Raw genomic sequence first — 19,606 nt, 5'->3', positions numbered from 1 at the left:
CTAAAATAGGCTTTGAAGCACGAGCAGTGAGTGCTTTACACAGGCTGCATTGAGGTCAGGTCTCTTACCTAATCACTGGTTGATTTTTACCTAGCACCCACTAGAAAAATCTGCAGGGACTGCCTAGCAATGTGGCAGAGGCTTCTCATAGGTAGTGCTCTCTGCTAATCATGACAAGAGAGGCAGTCCAAGGGAAGGTCCTTTTTCTCACTGGGACTGCCAGTCCGGACTGCAATTAGCAGAGAATGGGAAGACACTCCCCTGCTGTAATGGCAGTCCTAACTGGGTTCTAGAGGCTGCTGCTGATGCAGTCCCTAGAAGCCTGGTTTTTGATATTTATTTATATGCAGGGTCTCGATCCTGATCATGCACACACTGCAGTCTGACAGACCCCCCTCGGAACTTCAGAACTTATAGGTATAACCCACAGCTGAAAAGGCAAGGATGAAGGTAGCGCTAGTATTATCAGATCCTATAGGTATCGCTTTGAGAGGAAAGAAAAAAGGGGCTCACCCTCCCTGATGGATATATTGCATAAAGAAAAAAACCTCTAGTGCCTCCTATAGATACTGAATAAATAAGTGAAGCAGTGATACTAAATACAGGTTTATTAATATTGCTAGCTATTATAAAACTCACTGACTTACAACATGTAACAAATAACATAGAGCTGTATAACATACAAACATGTAGAAATAGAGAAATAAATAAGAATAAGATAAAATAGGATAAAAATGGGATACAGACACGCTGAATAGCGGATTATTCTGGTCCCTAATCAGGATCAATATCCAGGAGGTTTCCTTTGGTGGTGAAATGTCTTAAATACAACACATTAATAGTCCAAAGAATAAATCCAAGCAAGGGGCAATCAGTTGAAAAGTTTGCCGGCAAACTAAAGGGTACCTGATACACTGCAGTGATAACGTCCAGGTCCCCCTCCACTGTCATCAATGCATTTCACCTGTCATTAGGCTTCCTCAGGATGGTATGTGGGTCTCACTTCTGCCGCCTTATATACCTGCTTGATCATCACTCTCCGCCCAGCCGTGCTACGTGTACTTCCGGTTGGCGGGCCGTCATATCCGGTTTCCTTTTTGCTTTGCGTCTTGCCACTCGTTCTGCACCTCTGATCCATGCGGTCCAGGCTTCACCGTCACTTCCCGTTCAGTGAGGATGCGCCAATCATCTGGTTCTCCCGCGTGGTCATCTCCGTGCATTCCACCTGGTATCGTCACTCCCGTTTGGGAGTTGCCAGGAACCAAGATGGCCGCATGTAGTTGTATGTTGTCCATCTCTTAGGGGGGTCCCTTATAGAATATTCATCACATTTGTTCCTATTACTAATAGGATACAATGGACTTCCATGTTTGATCAAAATGAAAGCGGTGATAGTTCAAGGTTATTTTCCAATATAGATATTAGTCACGAGACACTGAAATATTAAAATAGATAAATAAAAATACTGAAAGTAAAATAAAAATAAAATAAAATAAATAAAGTAAAAACGAAAATAAAGTGAAAATTAAGAATAAGTAAAATGAAGAAAAAGAAAGGAATAGATTACATATAACATCGGACATCACAGACATACATATAACAACAGATGGGCTCCTGATTTTATGTAAAGGAGATGTCTCTGATAGTTTAGAGGTCAATGATCTAAGTTCATCCTCAAGTTTTCAAGAAAGGTGCCAAGTCAAAATCAATATTAAGGCCCTTGGGCTGTAATGTACCTAGTTCAAAAATTAACTTTGTTTCCTCTTTTAGTAGAATATCGTTAAGATTCCCTCCTCTCCATGGAATTTTTATTTGCTTTAGACCCACAAAAGACAATTTGGAGGGATCGCTATCGTGCTTTTCCTGGAAATGCTTAGAGACACTGTGATTCTCCTTATTGTTTTTGATGTTGTTCGGATGTTCATTTATTTGTATGGACAATTTACGTATTGTCTTCCCTACATATTGGTACCCACAAGGGCAAGATAGTAGGTAGATGATTCCCTTTGAGTCACATGATATTTTGTGTTTGATTTTGAAAACTTTCTTTGTGGTGTATGATATGATGTTGCATGTAGGTTTAGTGGTGAAGCTTTTAGTTTTTTTACATGCGCTGCATCTTCCACATTTGTAGAATCCTGAGATGTTTTCTTGTAGCCATGTATTTCTCTCCTCTTTCTCTATGTAAAGATGACTTCTAACTAAATTATTCTTTATAGTCGGGGCTCTTCTATATACGATCCTAGGTGTTATTGGTAAAAATGGGCTAAGTTCTTCATCTGCTCTTAGTATGTGCCAATGTTTTTGGAGAGATTTCTCCAGATGTTTACTTTGTCCAGTGAATTCAGTAATGAAAACTATGTTGTCTTCTCCAGTTGCCAGTTTTTTCTCTTTATATTGCAATAAGGTCCTTCTATCTAGTTGGCGGACTTCCTTTTGATCTTTTTCCAAGTTGTCTTTATTGTAGTCCTTATCTTCAAAATACTGGATTAGCAATCTTGATTGTTTTTCCCAATCTTCCATTTTAGAGCAATTCCTTCTCAGTCGTTTAAGTTGTCCTTTTGGGATACTAGTTATCCATTTTTGATGGTGATTGCTGTTTGCATTAAGGTAACTATTCCAATCCACTGGTTTTGAAAAGGTGGAGAAGACAACATAGTTTTCATTACTGAATTCACTGGACAAAGTAAACATCTGGAGAAATCTCTCCAAAAACATTGGCACATACTAAGAGCAGATGAAGAACTTAGCCCATTTTTACCAATAACACCTAGGATCATATATAGAAGAGCCCCGACTATAAAGAATAATTTAGTTAGAAGTCATCTTTACATAGAGAAAGAGGAGAGAAATACATGGCTACAAGAAAACATCTCAGGATTCTACAAATGTGGAAGATGCAGCGCATGTAAAAAAACTAAAAGCTTCACCTCTAAACCTACATGCAACATCATATCATACACCACAAAGAAAGTTTTCAAAATCAAACACAAAATATCATGTGACTCAAAGGGAATCATCTACCTACTATCTTGCCCTTGTGGGTACCAATATGTAGGGAAGACAATACGTAAATTGTCCATACGAATAAATGAACATCTGAACAACATCAAAAACAATAAGGAGAATCACAGTGTCTCTAAGCATTTCCAGGAAAAGCACGATAGCGATCCCTCCAAATTGTCTTTTGTGGGTCTAAAGCAAATAAAAATTCCATGGAGAGGAGGGAATCTTAACGATATTCTACTAAAAGAGGAAACAAAGTTAATTTTTGAACTAGGTACATTACAGCCCAAGGGCCATAATATTGATTTTGATTTGGCACCTTTCTTGAAAACTTGAGGATGAACTTAGATCATTGACCTCTAAACTATCAGAGACATCTCCTTTACATAAAATCAGGAGCCCATCTGTTGTTATATGTATGTCTGTGATGTCCGATGTTATATGTAATCTATTCCTTTCTTTTTCTTCATTTTACTTATTCTTAATTTTCACTTTATTTTCGTTTTTACTTTATTTATTTTATTTTTATTTTACTTTCAGTATTTTTATTTATCTATTTTAATATTTCAGTGTCTCGTGACTAATATCTATATTGGAAAATAACCTTGAACTATCACGGCTTTCATTTTGATCAAACATGGAAGTCCATTGTATCCTATTAGTAATAGGAACAAATGTGATGAATATTCTATAAGGGACCCCCCTAAGAGACGGACAACATACAACTACATGCGGCCATCTTGGTTCCTGGCAACTCCCAAACGGGAGTGACGATACCAGGTGGAACGCACGGAGATGACCATGCGGGAGAACCAGATGATCGGCGCATCCTGACTGAACTGGAAGTGATGGTGAAGCCTGGACCACATGGATCAGAGGTGCAGAACGAGTGGCAAGACGCAAAGCAAAAAGGAAACCGGATATGACGGCCCACCGACCGGAAGTACACGTAGCACGGCTGGGCGGAGAGTGATGATCAGCAGGTATATAAGGCGGCAGAAGTGAGACCCACATACCATCCTGAGGAAGCCTAATGACAGGTGAAACGCGATGATGACAGTGGAGGGGGACCTGGACGTTATCACTGCAGTGTATCAGGTACCCTTTAGTTTGCCGGCAAACTTTTCAACTGATCGCCCCTTGCTTGGATTTATTCTTTGGACTATTAATGTGTTGTATTTAAGACATTTCACCACCAAAGGAAACCTCCTGGATATTGATCCTGATTAGGGACCAGAATAATCCGCTATTCAGCGTGTCTGTATCCCATTTTTATCCTATTTTATCTTATTCTTATTTATTTCTCTATTTCTACATGTTTATATGTTATACAGCTCTATGTTATTTGTTACATGTTGTAAGTCAGTGAGTTTTATAATAGCTAGCAATATTAATAAACCTGTATTTAGTATCACTGCTTCACTTATTTATTCAGTATCCATAGGAGGCGCTAGAGGTTTTTTTCTTTATGCAATAACCCACAGCTGATCCTAATTGATTTGACCTTTAGCAAAGTGCTGATTACAGTAAGTGAAAAATAATGTGTCGTTGTCAGCTTTGATACTGCACTACCACCTGTTGCCAATAACTGACATTGTGAAAGATTTTTAAATAATAAAGTAGTCAGTGAACTGGCACATTTTATCAATAGCTGATATTATACCACAGTGATCGCAAATATGTACTACAGAAGGTATTTTACCCACATATGAGGACCTGGGACTCACTTTTTCAAAATGTGAGGGTCCCTGGGGACACACTTTGCTGCCGACCAATTTCCTGGCTCCTGGGTAGATGATTGATGTCTCCCCTGGCCCAGCAGCAGGGAGCACTATAACAAGGGGTAAAGCCAGCAGCAGCTCATACATGAGGACTGGTGTGGACTGTCGGTATGTAGACTGCGGCCCGGCCCCCCGGAGTGAAGATGGCCCCCTACAGAAGGCTCCATGGACCAAGCAAGAAGACTGCACATGTGGCTGTTCTCCCTCAGACAGGTAAGTGGATAGCAGGTAGTGCTGCAATAGCGCGTGTGGGGGGGCTGGTTAGGTGCAGTGGGGGTTTAGTAATAATGTGCAGTGGTGGCGGTGTTGCTATTAATACACACAGGGTCTGAAGGAAAACATTCTCTGTCACCCCTCTTGCTGTTTGGAGGCAGAATTCAGGCTCACATGGAGGAGCAGAAGCCAGCAGCAGGCTGGACAGGGGTGGTAAAGTGATTAAATAGTGCTGTGAAAGAGGATGGAGAGTACTGCAGAGCACCTGGCCCCAATAGTCCCCGACTTTCAGTCTCTAATCCCCACCTCATCTCCACATCTAATACCCAGTGGCACTCAGAATCTTCTGTCCATGCTTACTCCTGCAGTCCCTAGCTCCCCTCCACATCTAATACCTGGCAACCATCACCTTCTCCTGTCCCTGCTTACTCCTCCTGTCCACAGCTTCCCTCCACCTATATTCTCTGACTCCCTGATTCTCCCTGTTCCCTGCACCCCATCTCCTACTCCTGTACCCTTCTCCCCACCTCCTACTCTTGTTTCCTGCTCCCCACCTCCTACTCCTGTTCCCTGCTTCCCACCTCCTACACCTGTTCCCTGCTCCCCACCTCCTTCTCCTGTTCCCTGCTTTCCATCTCCTACTCCTGTTGCTGTTCCCTACCTCCTACTCCTGTTCCCTGTTCCCCATCTCCTACTCATGTTCCCTGCTCCCCACCTCCTACTCCTGTTCCCTGCTTTCCACCTCCTACTCCTGTTCCTGTTCCCTACCTTCTACTCCTGTTCCCTGTTCCCCACCTCCTACTCCTGTTCCTGTTCCCTACTCCCCACCTTCTACTATTTCTGGTCCCTGCTCCCTACTTACTACACCTGTCCCTGACTTCCCACCTCCTACTCCTGCCCCCAGCTTGCAGCTCCCCTCCACCTATACTCTGACTCCACAACTCTTCCTGTTCCTGGATCCCCACTGTCTACACATGTCCCCAGCTTCCTACCTCCTACTCCTGCACCCAGCTCACAGCTCACCTCCACCTATACTCTGACTCCTCGATTCTTCCTGTTTCCAGCTCCCCACCTCCTACTCCTGTTCTCTGCTTTCCACCTCCTACTCCTGTTCCCTGCTTCCTACCTCCTACTCATGTTCCCTGCTCCCCACCTCCTACTCCTTTTCCTGTTCCCTGCTCCCCACCTCCTACTGTTCCTGGTTCCTGCTCCCCACCTACTACACCTGACCATGGCTTACCACCTGGGGGTATCAGATGGGCATTCTATGGGTATGTGGGGAAGTGTGGTGGCATGAGGGGCATGTGGGGAGCTCTAAAGCATAAATTATGATAGGAGCCAGAAATGGTCAGGTAGGACCTCATTTATTTAAAGTGGCGGGTCCCTGGGACCCACATATTTTGTCACTCAGCATGTTCACTGTACCAGAACCGCACAGTGCATCACTACTTTGAGAAAAGAATTTTGAGGCAACACACTAGATTTGGCAGAATCTGTCATGAAGAATTTGGAGAGCAGAGTGAGCATCACTAAATATCAAACCTAAGGATCAAAGCCTTTCCAGTTGGTACTGCATGTGTTTTCTAGATCTGCTGAAGTCTTTATTTGACTGGATGATGCACTCCTGCTGGTCTTCAACTGCGATCTCTACTGAAGGAAAACATTTTTATCTAGAAAAAGGGTAATTAACCACTAGTTTCTGATAGCAGACATGGAACACCAATTGGATCCCATAAAGATGGTGGTAAAAGTAGCCTCTACACTGCTGGAGTTATCTTCCTGCTGATATAACAAAGGCCAATGTACTTAGGACTGAGTTTGAATAAAAGCATCTTTAAGATAAAATTGTTTCTGTAGAGCCACTCTTAATAGCCTACTGAGAATGCCTGCCTGTTTCATCTGTCTGACAAAAAATTTTGGTTAGCTTCCACCATTTTCAGCTGCTCTTACAGCCTTTCCACAATCCCTGGAATGCCTGCACATGCTTACCTGCAGAAGGAAGCCCACAGGGAACATGGGAAGACAAGAAGACCACCAGGCTAAAACCGTTGCTAACATAGAACCGGGTGCCCCAAGGAGTCCTCCTACATCAGTTTGTTAAATGAGAACTATGCCCATGAAAACAAATGGAACCAGTTATTCTAATTATATGAAACAAAGAACTGTATAAACTACTTGAAGGATTTGTTACCAGGCTCTGTCTACTGCAGGTTGTACATGGGCAAGTAGTGAAGTAAAAATTCCCTTACAGAAGGCCCTCCAATGCTCAGTCATGAAATAGACTCCTCAATCAGACCTGATTTCTCAGGGAGTTTCATTCTGATAGGAGACCTTTATGGTGAAGTTTTTGTATATGGGAGCTTTTCAAGGCTGTGAGGTTGATGTGCTTAGAGAAGCAATCTATTATTTCCAGATGGTGGTGGTAACTTAGGAGCTAAGGAGGTCAGTTATTAAATCCATGGAGGCATGGGTCCATGGCCTTGTGGAAAGGGGAGGGGAATTAGGAACCAGGAGAATAAGATCCATTTCACATTATTTGGCACACAAGTAGTTCAATACTAGACAAAGGAGACAATAACTTCCCTTTAAGTCAGATTCATAGGAAGACATAACCATTTTCCTGTTGCTATAATGGCCTGCCAATTGTGATTACTGTCTTTATTGCAGGATTTTAGGCACCATTTTGAATGCTGCCATTTTGACCTGGATCCTACTCGGAAGTAAGCCCCCACTTCCAGTATCAAGTCTGGAAATACCATGACCGTGTTCTTAAAGATGAATAGTAAGGGGTGAATTTACTAAAGTGAGAGTTTTTAGAAGTGGAGATGTTGCCCATAGCAACCAAGTAGATTCTAGTTATTAGAAGTGAAAGAACTGCCTGGAGATCCTTTTTCCTCCAGGTTTCTTGTGCATCTTTGTGAGGGCTACCATTTTGACCTGGATCCATCTCCAAACAGATGGCTTCTTCCAGTATCAAGTCTGGAATTATAATTGCTTTTCTCTTGATGACAGATCATTTCATCATTTGGGAGAGAACCTTGCACCAGCCAGGAATTTGAACACTATATTACACAGCTCATTTTGTGAATCACTTTGGGTCACGCTGTTATATCTAATTCCTTGATATTGATTACCCTACAAGATATCACTCCAGCTCCATCTGTTTCTATCTTATTTATAGGATAGGATGGGAGGTAATCGGGAAGCTGGCTGCCTAAATACTGGCAGCCGGCTTCCCGACTGTCTTATCCCGGCAAGGGTGAAATGCCGGGTGTCTAGATGTAGACGCCCGCATTTCCCCGATGCCGGGAGACCGGCGCTCAGCATCACAAATGTAGTGATGCCGGGCGCCGCGAGCGGACAGCTGTGGGGGGGAGGGTTAGGTTTAGGGCTCCCGGGGGGGACTTATTAGTGTTTTTGTATTGCACTGTCCAACATTCTTCCTCTTTGTGATTCTAGATGTGTATATAGTAGCACCTCTCGGTGCAATAAATTATGTCTTTTGCCATACACCTATAAAATAATTAAATATTATATATATATATATATATATATATTTATACACACACACAGACATGAACCTGCACTCAAAAGGTACAAGGGAATACTGCGCCAGGTGCCTCCACAGTGAGCCTTTGAGATGCCAACAATACTTTACCTGCGAGGTGGTTCAAATTCCCCCCAGCGTACTGATGACATTTAGCAGCTATTATTCAGTCTATGTCTCCCATCCACTGAAAACACTTGATAATGTATTCCAACATTAATCATCTCTGTCATTTCCATCTCTCCACATTTAGCTGTTAGCTGAAATAATCCGTTCATACCTGCCAGTCATGTTTGATGCCCACATGCTAGGCTGTTAGGCTGTAACCAGCATGGCTATAGAAGTGAAGAATGTCCCTGGTGAACTCATGTGCCATGTTAGACTCCACACCACCACTACAGACAGCACCAAACCAAACTGTTCACTATGGATCGACAACACTCCTGTGTATTCTCAACAGAGAGCTACTGTGGACCTGATGATAGTGGTATTGCTGTATTGGAAAAGATAGCAATTGCTAGTTGATGTGAGGGAAGAATATAAGCTATTATATTTTAAGTGGTCACAAATCAAATGTCTATTACAGAAGGATGACTGAGAGACTTATTCAGAAGCAAGGCCACTTGGTACACAGAGAAGTGAGACCATGATAGGGAGCAAGGAACTTGTGGGTGTGCATTTGGAAGTAGCATGGTCTGAGATACTGTGGCAGGCTTTATTGTGGAAATTGAACCCTAGAGCACATGTGGGGATTGTTACTGAAAATTACAATGCCGGTATGCCTAGGGAACCATATCATCTATGAGTAGCATTTCTATAAGATAGTCTTGGTGACTACTTAACAAATGTCTTGTACATGTATCTAGCAAGACATCTCTACTTCTAGTCCAGGTAACATAAGCATAGCAGACTTCAGAAACAAGAGTACATTTAGCTGTGGAATGTGACAATCTGCGGCTAGTGCAGAGTGCAAACTTCTCTAAAAAAAATCATATCCCAATATGCATTCTGGTCACCAAAGTAGCATATGTGCTTGGTTTATACAAGGCACTAATCACAGGCACTTACCTGTCATTTGTACCCATATTCTAAATAATTTATATTATAATAATAAACTGCAAAAACCTCTACTATAGCTTAAACAATGCTTAAACATGCTGACAAATGCATATTTTATGCACATTCGATGAAAACTACAATCAGTATCAGGGCAGCATTTGTAAACAGCCAATCACAAGTGGTTTGCTAGTACCAGTGACCATCTTTGTTATCATCCCATATGTGCCCCTGACCACACGCAGGTATATATGCGAATGTGTGTACTTGCTTGCAATTACATGAGCATGCCCTTACAGTAATTGGCGTAAGATAGAATGCCCCATCCTGCCTAATTACACCCATTGAGCAGTAGATAGGCATAAGTGTCAGTATCACACAAAACACAAAACTGCAATGGTGCATATAAGTAGAGATGTGCACAGACCCCCGTGTTTTGGTTTTGGATCTGGTTTTGCAAAACCACCCTCACATGTTTTGGTTTTTGTTTTGAATCTATATTTAAAAAAAAAAGAAAAAAACAGCTAAAATCACATAATTTGGGCCTGTTTTTGTTTCTACAGTATTATTAACCTTAATAACATTCATTTCCAGTCCATTTTGACCATTTCTCAGCTCACAATATTGTTTTCACGATTTTTCGCCAATATAGGCCAAAGGCTGCAGTGAGCTGGCTGGCTAAACTAAGCGACAGAACAGAAGCACAAATACACAGCAGTTATTTCTGTTTAAAAATGTTTAGCAAATTATTAATGTATTAGCAATAACAAATCAAACGAACTCGCAAGTACTTTCAACAAAGAACAATACAACACAGAAGTTTACTAAAAATCGTGCATTGAATATCCTGGCTCAAAACACAAGTAGTCATAGTTAACAAGCAGCAAAGAAAAACACCTAAACTATGTGTAAGATAGCAACAGAAGAAGTGAATGCCCCCTACACAAGTGCAGATGGCCCCAGCAAATACCTATTCTCATTGCCCAATCTGTATTTCCCTCCTGGGGTGCTGATGACCAGCACTCTGTGCCCATGTAAAGCCCCAAACAATCAGCCATTTTGTTGAGCAGTTTCCCAATATCTCCCTCACCATAAAAACAGTGTACTGTACCTGCAGGTCAAAAACAGCGCTGGTCGGATACAGTGCAGGTTACAGTGCGGGTCGGATACAGTGCGGGTCAGATACTGTGCGGGATATAGTGTGGGTGGGATACAGTGCGGATACAGTGTGAGTTGGATATAGTGCAAGTCGATTACAGTGTGGTATGCAGTGTGGGTTGGACAGTGCAGGATGGATACAGTGCTGGTCCGATACAGTGCGGGATACAGTGTGGATTTAATAAAGTGCGGGTCAGATACAGTGCGGGTCAGATATAGTGCGGGTCGGATACAGTGCAGGTCAGGTACAGTGTGGGTTAGATACACCAATAGTGCACTTACTGAGCCAGCAGTGTAGGCAGTGCGGGGGTGCCGGCAGTGTCATCAGTGCATGGTTGCCAGCAGTGTCGGCAGTGTGAGGGTGCTACATTTACTGTTCAGTGCAGGCACAATGTGCATTAACACAAGATATGATATAACTGTAGTAGCCTTCTCTGTATCTAATGGCTCTATTCATCATCACTAAACATGACCAATTTTCAAAGTTTCAACTTTGTTTCTACATTTTTAGTTAATTTCCTATTCATCAAGGCTGTAACAAAGAAGATATTACTCATATCTCCTTGTTACAGACCTTCCCTGATAATTTTCATACTCCCCATACTAAAGTATAGGGATGTAGAAATTGTGTAATTCATCAAATTCCGAAAATGCATTATTTTCAGAATTTGATAATGAAACTGTTCACCATCCTGAGATTCCATTCAGTTCCCCAAATGTGCTAACAGGCTGCCGGCAGCCTGTGTAGCAGCGCATGCAGCGGCGGGATCTGTTCAGTTTCCCCACCGCTGTGTCCTGTAGTGCTGTGCCCCCTGCTTCCACAGGGCAGTAACAACAGAGACCTGTGTTTCTGACGTCCATACGCTGTCGCGTCTGCTTTATGGACCGGGCTGTCCCACACGCTATTGCATCCCCCTGCCCGCCCGACTGGGGCGTGTGTTCGGGTGCAATAACCCGATGGGATGGTGTAATCAATTTTAAGCAGTTGTGGCCGGGGAAAATATTGGGGTCTGGGTTAGTTTGAACGCCAACATACTAGTCCAGGCAGCCCCTTCAGTCTGCAGCTCCGACTCCAGCTTTACAATTATTTTAGGTTTCAGCTGCTGATTGAATCCTCTGGCAGAAAGGATCTTTGGACTGCACACAACTTTCTTGTTTAGATGCTGTGCATCGGCATCGTGACAAATATGCAGGAGGTAAGTGAAGCACGAGCTGATGCAGAGGGGAAATATATCACTTTCCGAAAAGCTGTCTCCACAAAAGAAGCCACTTTTCGGAAGTGATCATTTTATAACTTGGGAAATGTGAATTCCAATAATTTTTTGTAAAGAAAACCAGCGAATTTAAAACTAAACTTTCACAATGGAGAATTTGTTCATGATGAATGGAACCCTAATTTAGATAAGTACATTTATTGGCAATTTATTTGATTTTACAAACTGTTAATCAAATAATAGACACAAAATTAATGCTAGGATAAAAAGGAGTAAAAGATAAAACCATCATATTGCATGTTAGCTTTAAAATGGGAAGAATTATTTCTGATTTTAAGTCATTTTGATTTCCTTAAGTATTAGAAATGCTTAAACATCATGACCACTCAGCTGCAGTTTGCTAAAATGTCACTGACAACTTTATCCATAGAGCAGTTGTCGGTTTCATCTCTATCCTAGTGTATTCCAATTATCTGACCCAACTGACAGCCATCTGATACAAAGGTGCACCATGGTTACAGTTGTCAAGGAAAACTTAGCTGCATGTCAGAGATGTCTGCAGTTTTAGGGTTATCCTCTATAGATGCCAATTTTTTAACAGTTTAGGAAAAGACTTATATTTTTGTGTAACAATAATTAATGTCGCTTTTGTCAAAATCTATTAGACTTCATAATGGTTGATATCTGTATTGCACCTTAAAGACTTATCATAACTAAAACTTATCTAAAATAAACACATGGACAACAGGAGTTGGAATAAGATCAAATTTTATTTTGACACAAGATTATTAATTATTAAATTAATCATCGAATTAGATATTGGCAATTGAAATTGATTGTTATGAACTTAAAGCTAGTATGGTAACGGACAACAAAGAACGGACAATCCAACAAACACATGCAGACCAAACACATCACTCGTTGGTGTTCAACTCTCCAGCAAAGCACGCCCGGATGGGCTGTGTCATTTCCTTGTCGGGACCATTGGCCTATGTTTGAATAAGGAAAGTGCATCCATCTAACCTAATAACAAATAAAAAGCACACTACTGTTCTTTCCGCCAAAGCGAGGCCACTAAAGCTGCTGCCCACCACCATAACAAACTAAACCAACTCCACCAGCGTCCCAAACAAAGTCTCTACAAACAAAAACAGTCCAACATTCATCAAATGTACTCTGTCAGCCCTAAACAAATGCACATCATGAAACCAAATCATGGTATGGACCACGACTCTGCCACCCACTGACAACAAAAACCAGGCCACTGCAGCATTCACTTTCCACCTTGCCTCCTTCATCACCGTACCTGGTTTGCTGGAATGCCAATTATGGTGAGGAGTTATCGCAGACCAAACCAAAGTACAGATGTAACAATTCGTGCACAATAGCCCACCTAAGTTCCAAGTAGGTATGTTTCCCCAGATCATTTGCCACCCAGGTGCACAATCAACACCTTAGGCTGACCAAACATTTGTACAGCAGACAACAGTTGTCCCTTTAATTCATGCCATAGCATCCCCTGAAAGCCTGACCACTTGACACTATGTATAGAAGCAAAAGAACCAGAGCAATGTGCTGCATCTGATTTTGCAGCCCAATAAAATAATGAGTGGCCAATAATCCATATAGGCCTCTCATCATACTATCCTATATATTCAGTATTATATGTTGTTAATAAAGTTGTTTGAAACCGGCATCACACCCTTCTACACCATCCACACACAGGAAAAACATTCACCATGAACATGAAGACAACAATAACATTGTTAGTGACAGACACAATCATGGAAACCAGCATGCAGGTAAAAAACAAAAAACTACTAGGATATTTTCTATATTTGTATATATCAACTCTACTTGATGCCTCTGGTTAGCATGCTGAAAAAGCACTAGCAATCACCTTACACGGTCGCACATAACAATGAAAAGCCCCTGATTTCCACTGACCCAGAGTCTTAATCTCTGACAGTGAAACTCGGAGGCCACGGCAGAAGTGGCAGCGCCAATTCTAAATGAATGAGTGCCATATTCATGCAAAGAGAGGTCGAGAGCTGCAATACATTGTTTCAAGACCTGACCAAATTGGTACTTAGTAACTGGGGATCCATCTGCATGCACAAGCCACATTACCCCGGCGAAGGACGCCAGTCCAAATATGCATGCTCTAGAAACACTGGGCAGATTCAGCTGTCCAGACATTTCCTCAAAGATATCCAATGACCCCGCCCAATCTGGTCAGTCTTGGAATGACTTATTTTGCACAACAGAGCATCACCATCACACAAAACATCCCAATAAAGAAGAGTCGTTTCAGCATCAATTGCCGGCGCCACTAAATTACTAACCCAAAATGCGCCATGAAAATCCATTGCAAAGGCCAGTTTAAACAAAGAAACCTCAAATGTCAAGTAGCACACACCTTCAACTGCTGTCAATAGATGGCAACAAATTAATATCAATGGGACGCCAACAATCTTCTTGAACCGGCCCGGCTCTGGCGCCCTAGCTACTAGAAAACTCTGTGTGGGATCAGGCCAACCAAGCAGGCTAAAGAAGAATGCCACCTCCATCAACCATTTATGCATGGCTGACAAGGAACAATGTGCAACAAAATAGGACCAGATAAAAGAGTTCACCAATTGATGCTGACTCCTACTGTGTTCCCAAGCAAAAGGCAATACTGTTCCCACTCATGCCAAGCAGCTTTATATGAGCATAAAGTCCTAGGGGCAACAGATCACCTTGCTAATTCCTCCAGTCCAGCCTGATGACCTGCCAGACATAAATAGGGCAATCATCACCTTCTAGTGCTGCCTACGGTGCCAGCTCTCTAAATTCTACCCAGTGAAACCTAGAAAGCACATCCGCAATGGTATTATCAACTCCAGGGACATGCTTAGCCTAAAACCTCACATTGAAGACCAAACAATGCAAAACTAGTCTAGCAAGCAACTACAGAAATGGCAAGGAGGGTGCTCGCTGATGGTTAATAACCCGAACTATGCCAAGGTTGTCGCACCAAAATACTATGATAGTTATGAGAGTTATGGAGATGCTCACCCCAAAGCTCCATAGCCACTATGATTGGGAAAATCTCAAGCAGGAGTAAGTTCCTGGTCATACCTTCCCCGACACATGCTGATCACCTAGGAGCAGCACACCAAGAACCGCCTAAGTAAGCCCCGAAACCAGATGACACAGCAGCATCTGTAAAAAGCTGTAAGTCCCTATTGCTGTGTGCTGGCTGTGGTCAAATACTAACCTCATTAAAATCAGTCAGAAAAATGGACCAGACACACAGGTCATGTTTTATTTCTGCGGACAGGCAGAGGAAATTATGTGGTTTATGCAAACCTGACATGGCTCTTTCTAATTTGTGACAGAAAACTCTACCAATAAGAATTATCCTACAAATGAAGTTAAATAGCCCTAAAAGAGATTGCACCTGATGCAATGTCACCTTACCCACCTGCAGCCCTGATGCAATCGCCACCCTCAATTTATCCACTTTATCAGCTGGAAGCTGACGGCAACCTTCTTCGGTGTCTATTACTATACCCAAAAAGGAAAGGCGCGTAACTGGACCCTCCATTTTGTCATGCGCAATGGGGAAACCTAGCTCTGAAATCAATGCCTGCACCAAAAACAGCAAACATCCACACTGGGGGAGAGCCCACCAGTCCAATACAGAGAAAATCTTCAAGGTAATGAACCAGACCCACTTCCTTTGTGCCAGCAGAAATGCACCAATGTAGGAATGTGGTGAAATATTTGAAAAAGGAACAGGTGATGGATCACCCCACAGGCAAATATTTGTCTAAGAAGTACTCCCCCTGCAACTGAAACCCCATAAAAGGGAAAGAATCTGGATGTAGGGGCAAAAGACAGAAAGCTGACTCAACATCTATCTTCGCAAGTAAAGCCGCGCTCCCGAAAGAACAAACGAGGTCAACCGCACCATCAAAAGACTGATACTTTACAATAGCCAATTCCTCTGGAAAGGCATCATTGACAGAGCTGCCATAGGGGAGGGAAAGATGCTGAATCAGCAAGTATTTACCATGTGCCTTCTTTGGAACCACACCGGCAGGAAAAAGTACAAGTCCACCAAAGGAGGCAAAGTAAAAGGGCCAGCCATTCACCCTAACTCAAACTCCTTTAAAACTTTTTCACAAACTATGAGGCAACTCAAAAGCAGACCTTAAATTCCAAGGGGTACCCGGCGACACCTGACCTCTAATGGGAAGGTAAACTCCTTCCAAAAACCTGGCGTGCAGAAATTCCACCTCGCTTTTATCTGGGTACATGGTTAGCCATGTTAACAATGGTGCGATGCGAATTGGGGATAGTGCCTTACTTAGCTCCACCCCCACCTGTTGGCCTGCTGGAAGGGGTTGCTTCACTGGCCCTGCTGCAATGTTTGCTGAATGCTGTCCCCCGCAATGGAGGCAAATGTGTTGAAAGCTACACTGCGTACGAAGCTTTCAGAAAGAACCATTGAAAGCATAACAATGACCCTGCCCCCCTCCGATCAGGAAGTGAGTGCTTACCGGGCCCTTTGCGTGCTGTTTGCCAATGGAGCATATCCTGAAGATTGCTGTGTAACCTCCAGCCAAACCTCGACATCTTTGCACCCAAAATCTATGATGGCCAATCCCAATTGTTTCTTCTGAAACTCTTCATCATAGATATGCCACATGGGCCCTTTATTGAGGTGAGACATACCATGAATCATGTGCAAATATTTAAGAACATTAGGGTGCTCCACTGGTCTAGTATCCAAATAGCAGGCAAAAAATGTAGACATTCCCATAAGCCAATTAGTTTAAGACTGAAAAGCTTCCTCCCCAATGCCCCCTTTTTGCTTAGCCACTTTAAGTTATTTTTTGGACTTGGACATGAGTGTGAAAACATCTACATATTTCCCTTTAATAATACGATCCTGAACATGCCTACGCAAGCTGCACAATATAACTGTAGTGTCACAATGCACAACACACCCTTTAGGCTGTGTTTGGTCCTCCAAACTGCTAGTCCAGTGTGAGCTGGATTTACAAGACTTGCGGGCCCTATGCTGAGACTTATTTCTTGCCCGCTTCGCTCATCTAGGTGCAGCATCAGAAGAAGAGGATGCATCATCAGAATCTGTGGAGGAAAAACTAGTTCCTTCAGCTGTAGCCACCCCCACTACCAACTTTATTTGATGTCCCAGATGGATCACCATCTGCCTGCACCACTGTGTCAGCTATGTGGTCACTGGATGTCATACCAACAGCAACACCTGCAGAGGATGGAAGAGGAATAACAGGTACAGAATTTGCTACTACATATACAGCTGTAGGGGTGAAAGCTGGCACAGTGGCAGGACCTGAAAAACCCTGCAAACCTAAAGCGCACAAAAGCTGTCTTGTCAGAGGGGCTAAAGCTTCCTGTAACTGTACAGATGACTGCGAAGCTGGAGGGGGCCCAGGTGCCACCACTGACTGTGCTGCTAACAACGGCATCAATGCACCCACCAAAGCCACCAATGCATTAGCGGCATCCAGCAGGTCCAGGGTCACCCTACTATAGGTAGGGAAGGTGGCAAAGTAGAGGAGACCTCTGTATTTGCAGCATTTGAGGCCGTGGGAGCCGACTGAACCTGCTGTGCTATAGGTGCAATGGTACCTAACAAAAGCCGCCTGGGAAAAATACGAGATTGACGCAAACAAGCAAGCTAAATATGCTGTGCCAGTGGAGGGGTGGATGCATTTCCCAGTGATATCTGCCCTTGTGCAAATTCTGCTTGCCCAGCAACTACAATCTCACTATATAAAGAGGCAGTGTGACTTAGCTGGCTGTGGGAAGCCATCACAGCACTCTGCAGAACAGCAGCAGGCTGCCTCTGCAAAATGGAACCAGCCTGAACAGCAGGCTGCATCACAGGTGCCTGTAAGCATAAGCACCCACTACTGCCAAGCGCTGCAGTGCCATACTCCCTCACTGCCCCGGAGCCCCTGGGAACAGTATTAGCTGGCCATTTATGCCCTGCCTTCCACCCAGAATGCCAATGACCATGACCGGAGTCACCAGCAACCAAGGCTGCATCAAGTGGCCCTGGCCCTGCACTAATGGCGGGGTAGAGTGGAAGTACTGTTGACCCCGACACCATGTTCATGGCAGGTGACTAAGATGTGCCCAAAGCCGCCATGTGGGCTGCGTCTCTCATTAGTAGGTGGCAAGAGGGGCATGCTGACGCTGCACACTGCCGGGAGCCTGGGCCGCTGAAGCTGCCTCCGACCCTAGTGCTGCAGTCACTGCCGATGTCCCACATCGTGACCCGCATTGCGATGGGAAAAATGACCGCTCGCCGTGTGGCTGTCCTCCGGCCCTGCTCTGGCAGCAGAAGCAGAGCGGGAGGGACATTTAGCCTGGTGGATGGTGGGACATGCTGAAAGGATAATAGCAAGGAAGGAAGAGACAAAAGAAAGTAGTAAAGGAAAGAGAGAGGGAAAGGGAAAGAATAAAAGTAGCAGTAAATCAAATGAGAGGAAAAACTATGACAGGATGTAATAACAGCAGACTAAGGAGGCAAGAGGAGAAGGGAGAGAAGGAATAGAGGTTGAATAAGAAAATCAAGAAGCAAGAAGGGACAGAAATATGCACTGAAATTACAGTCAATAACACGGACCACTTTCCTGATTCCTGGGCTGGAAATTTCCAATATCAAAGAGACTGATTTCCTGGTTTTCCAGCCCTAAGATTAGAACAAATACACACCCTCCAAGAACCCTATAGGCTAACTCTAAATGTCTGACACCAACAACACATAATTCTGAAAGGTACCCTGCTACTACAACCTTGGGGTTTAACCAGGCTCAGTCAGATTGCAGCTGCCTTACGATGTTCTTTTTCATGGTTTCCAGTAGACACCCCATAACTTTTAAACAGCATGAAATAAAAATATATGCAGCATGTGGATGCTACTGTATTTGTTAGAATTATTGGAAGCACCACACATATCTCTGTCATGAGATCCAGATAGGTACACTAGAATTAATTATATATATGTAGCATGCTCATCTATCCTGTGATGCGTTCGCATTGTGGCATGGATGGTGCAACTAGTGTGCCCGAGTCTATGGCATGAACATGTGTATGCCCAGCACCAGAAACTTTTTTGGCAGGGGAGAGCAAAATTTATAGTTATACCACTGTCTGTCTGTCTCATGGACGTTGTCACGACTGGCTGTGTGGAATCCCCTGCTGAGGGAATGAAAGCTGAGGAAGGATTGGAGGCGTGGGGCCTGCATGTAAGATCTCCTCATCCACAAATACAGACATTTACGAGACCTTACCAATGGTGCGGAGTCTAACCAGCTGGGAGGTGTTCACCAGTGACCCCTCCAAGCAGGATATGGGTTTAGCTGCACCTCTGGTCAGGTGTCCGGTACCCACGGGAATAGAGGTTACTACAGTGGCCCTAGATAACTACTTCTGTAAGAAGTAAACAGCACCAATGAGGAGATTGCCAGTTGTACACTGGAAAAGGTCTTTTGATGCACAATTGTGCCGAGAGGTGACACTCATAATAGTACACAAATGAGAGTGGTTTGACGCAGAGTTGCATCAAGGGGTGGCACCGATGATAC

Source organism: Taudactylus pleione, unplaced genomic scaffold (assembly GCF_031769625.1).
Source record: "Taudactylus pleione unplaced genomic scaffold, aTauple2 ptg000154l, whole genome shotgun sequence".
Lineage (NCBI taxonomy): Eukaryota > Metazoa > Chordata > Amphibia > Anura > Myobatrachidae > Taudactylus > Taudactylus pleione.
This window is presented reverse-complemented; position numbering follows the sequence as displayed.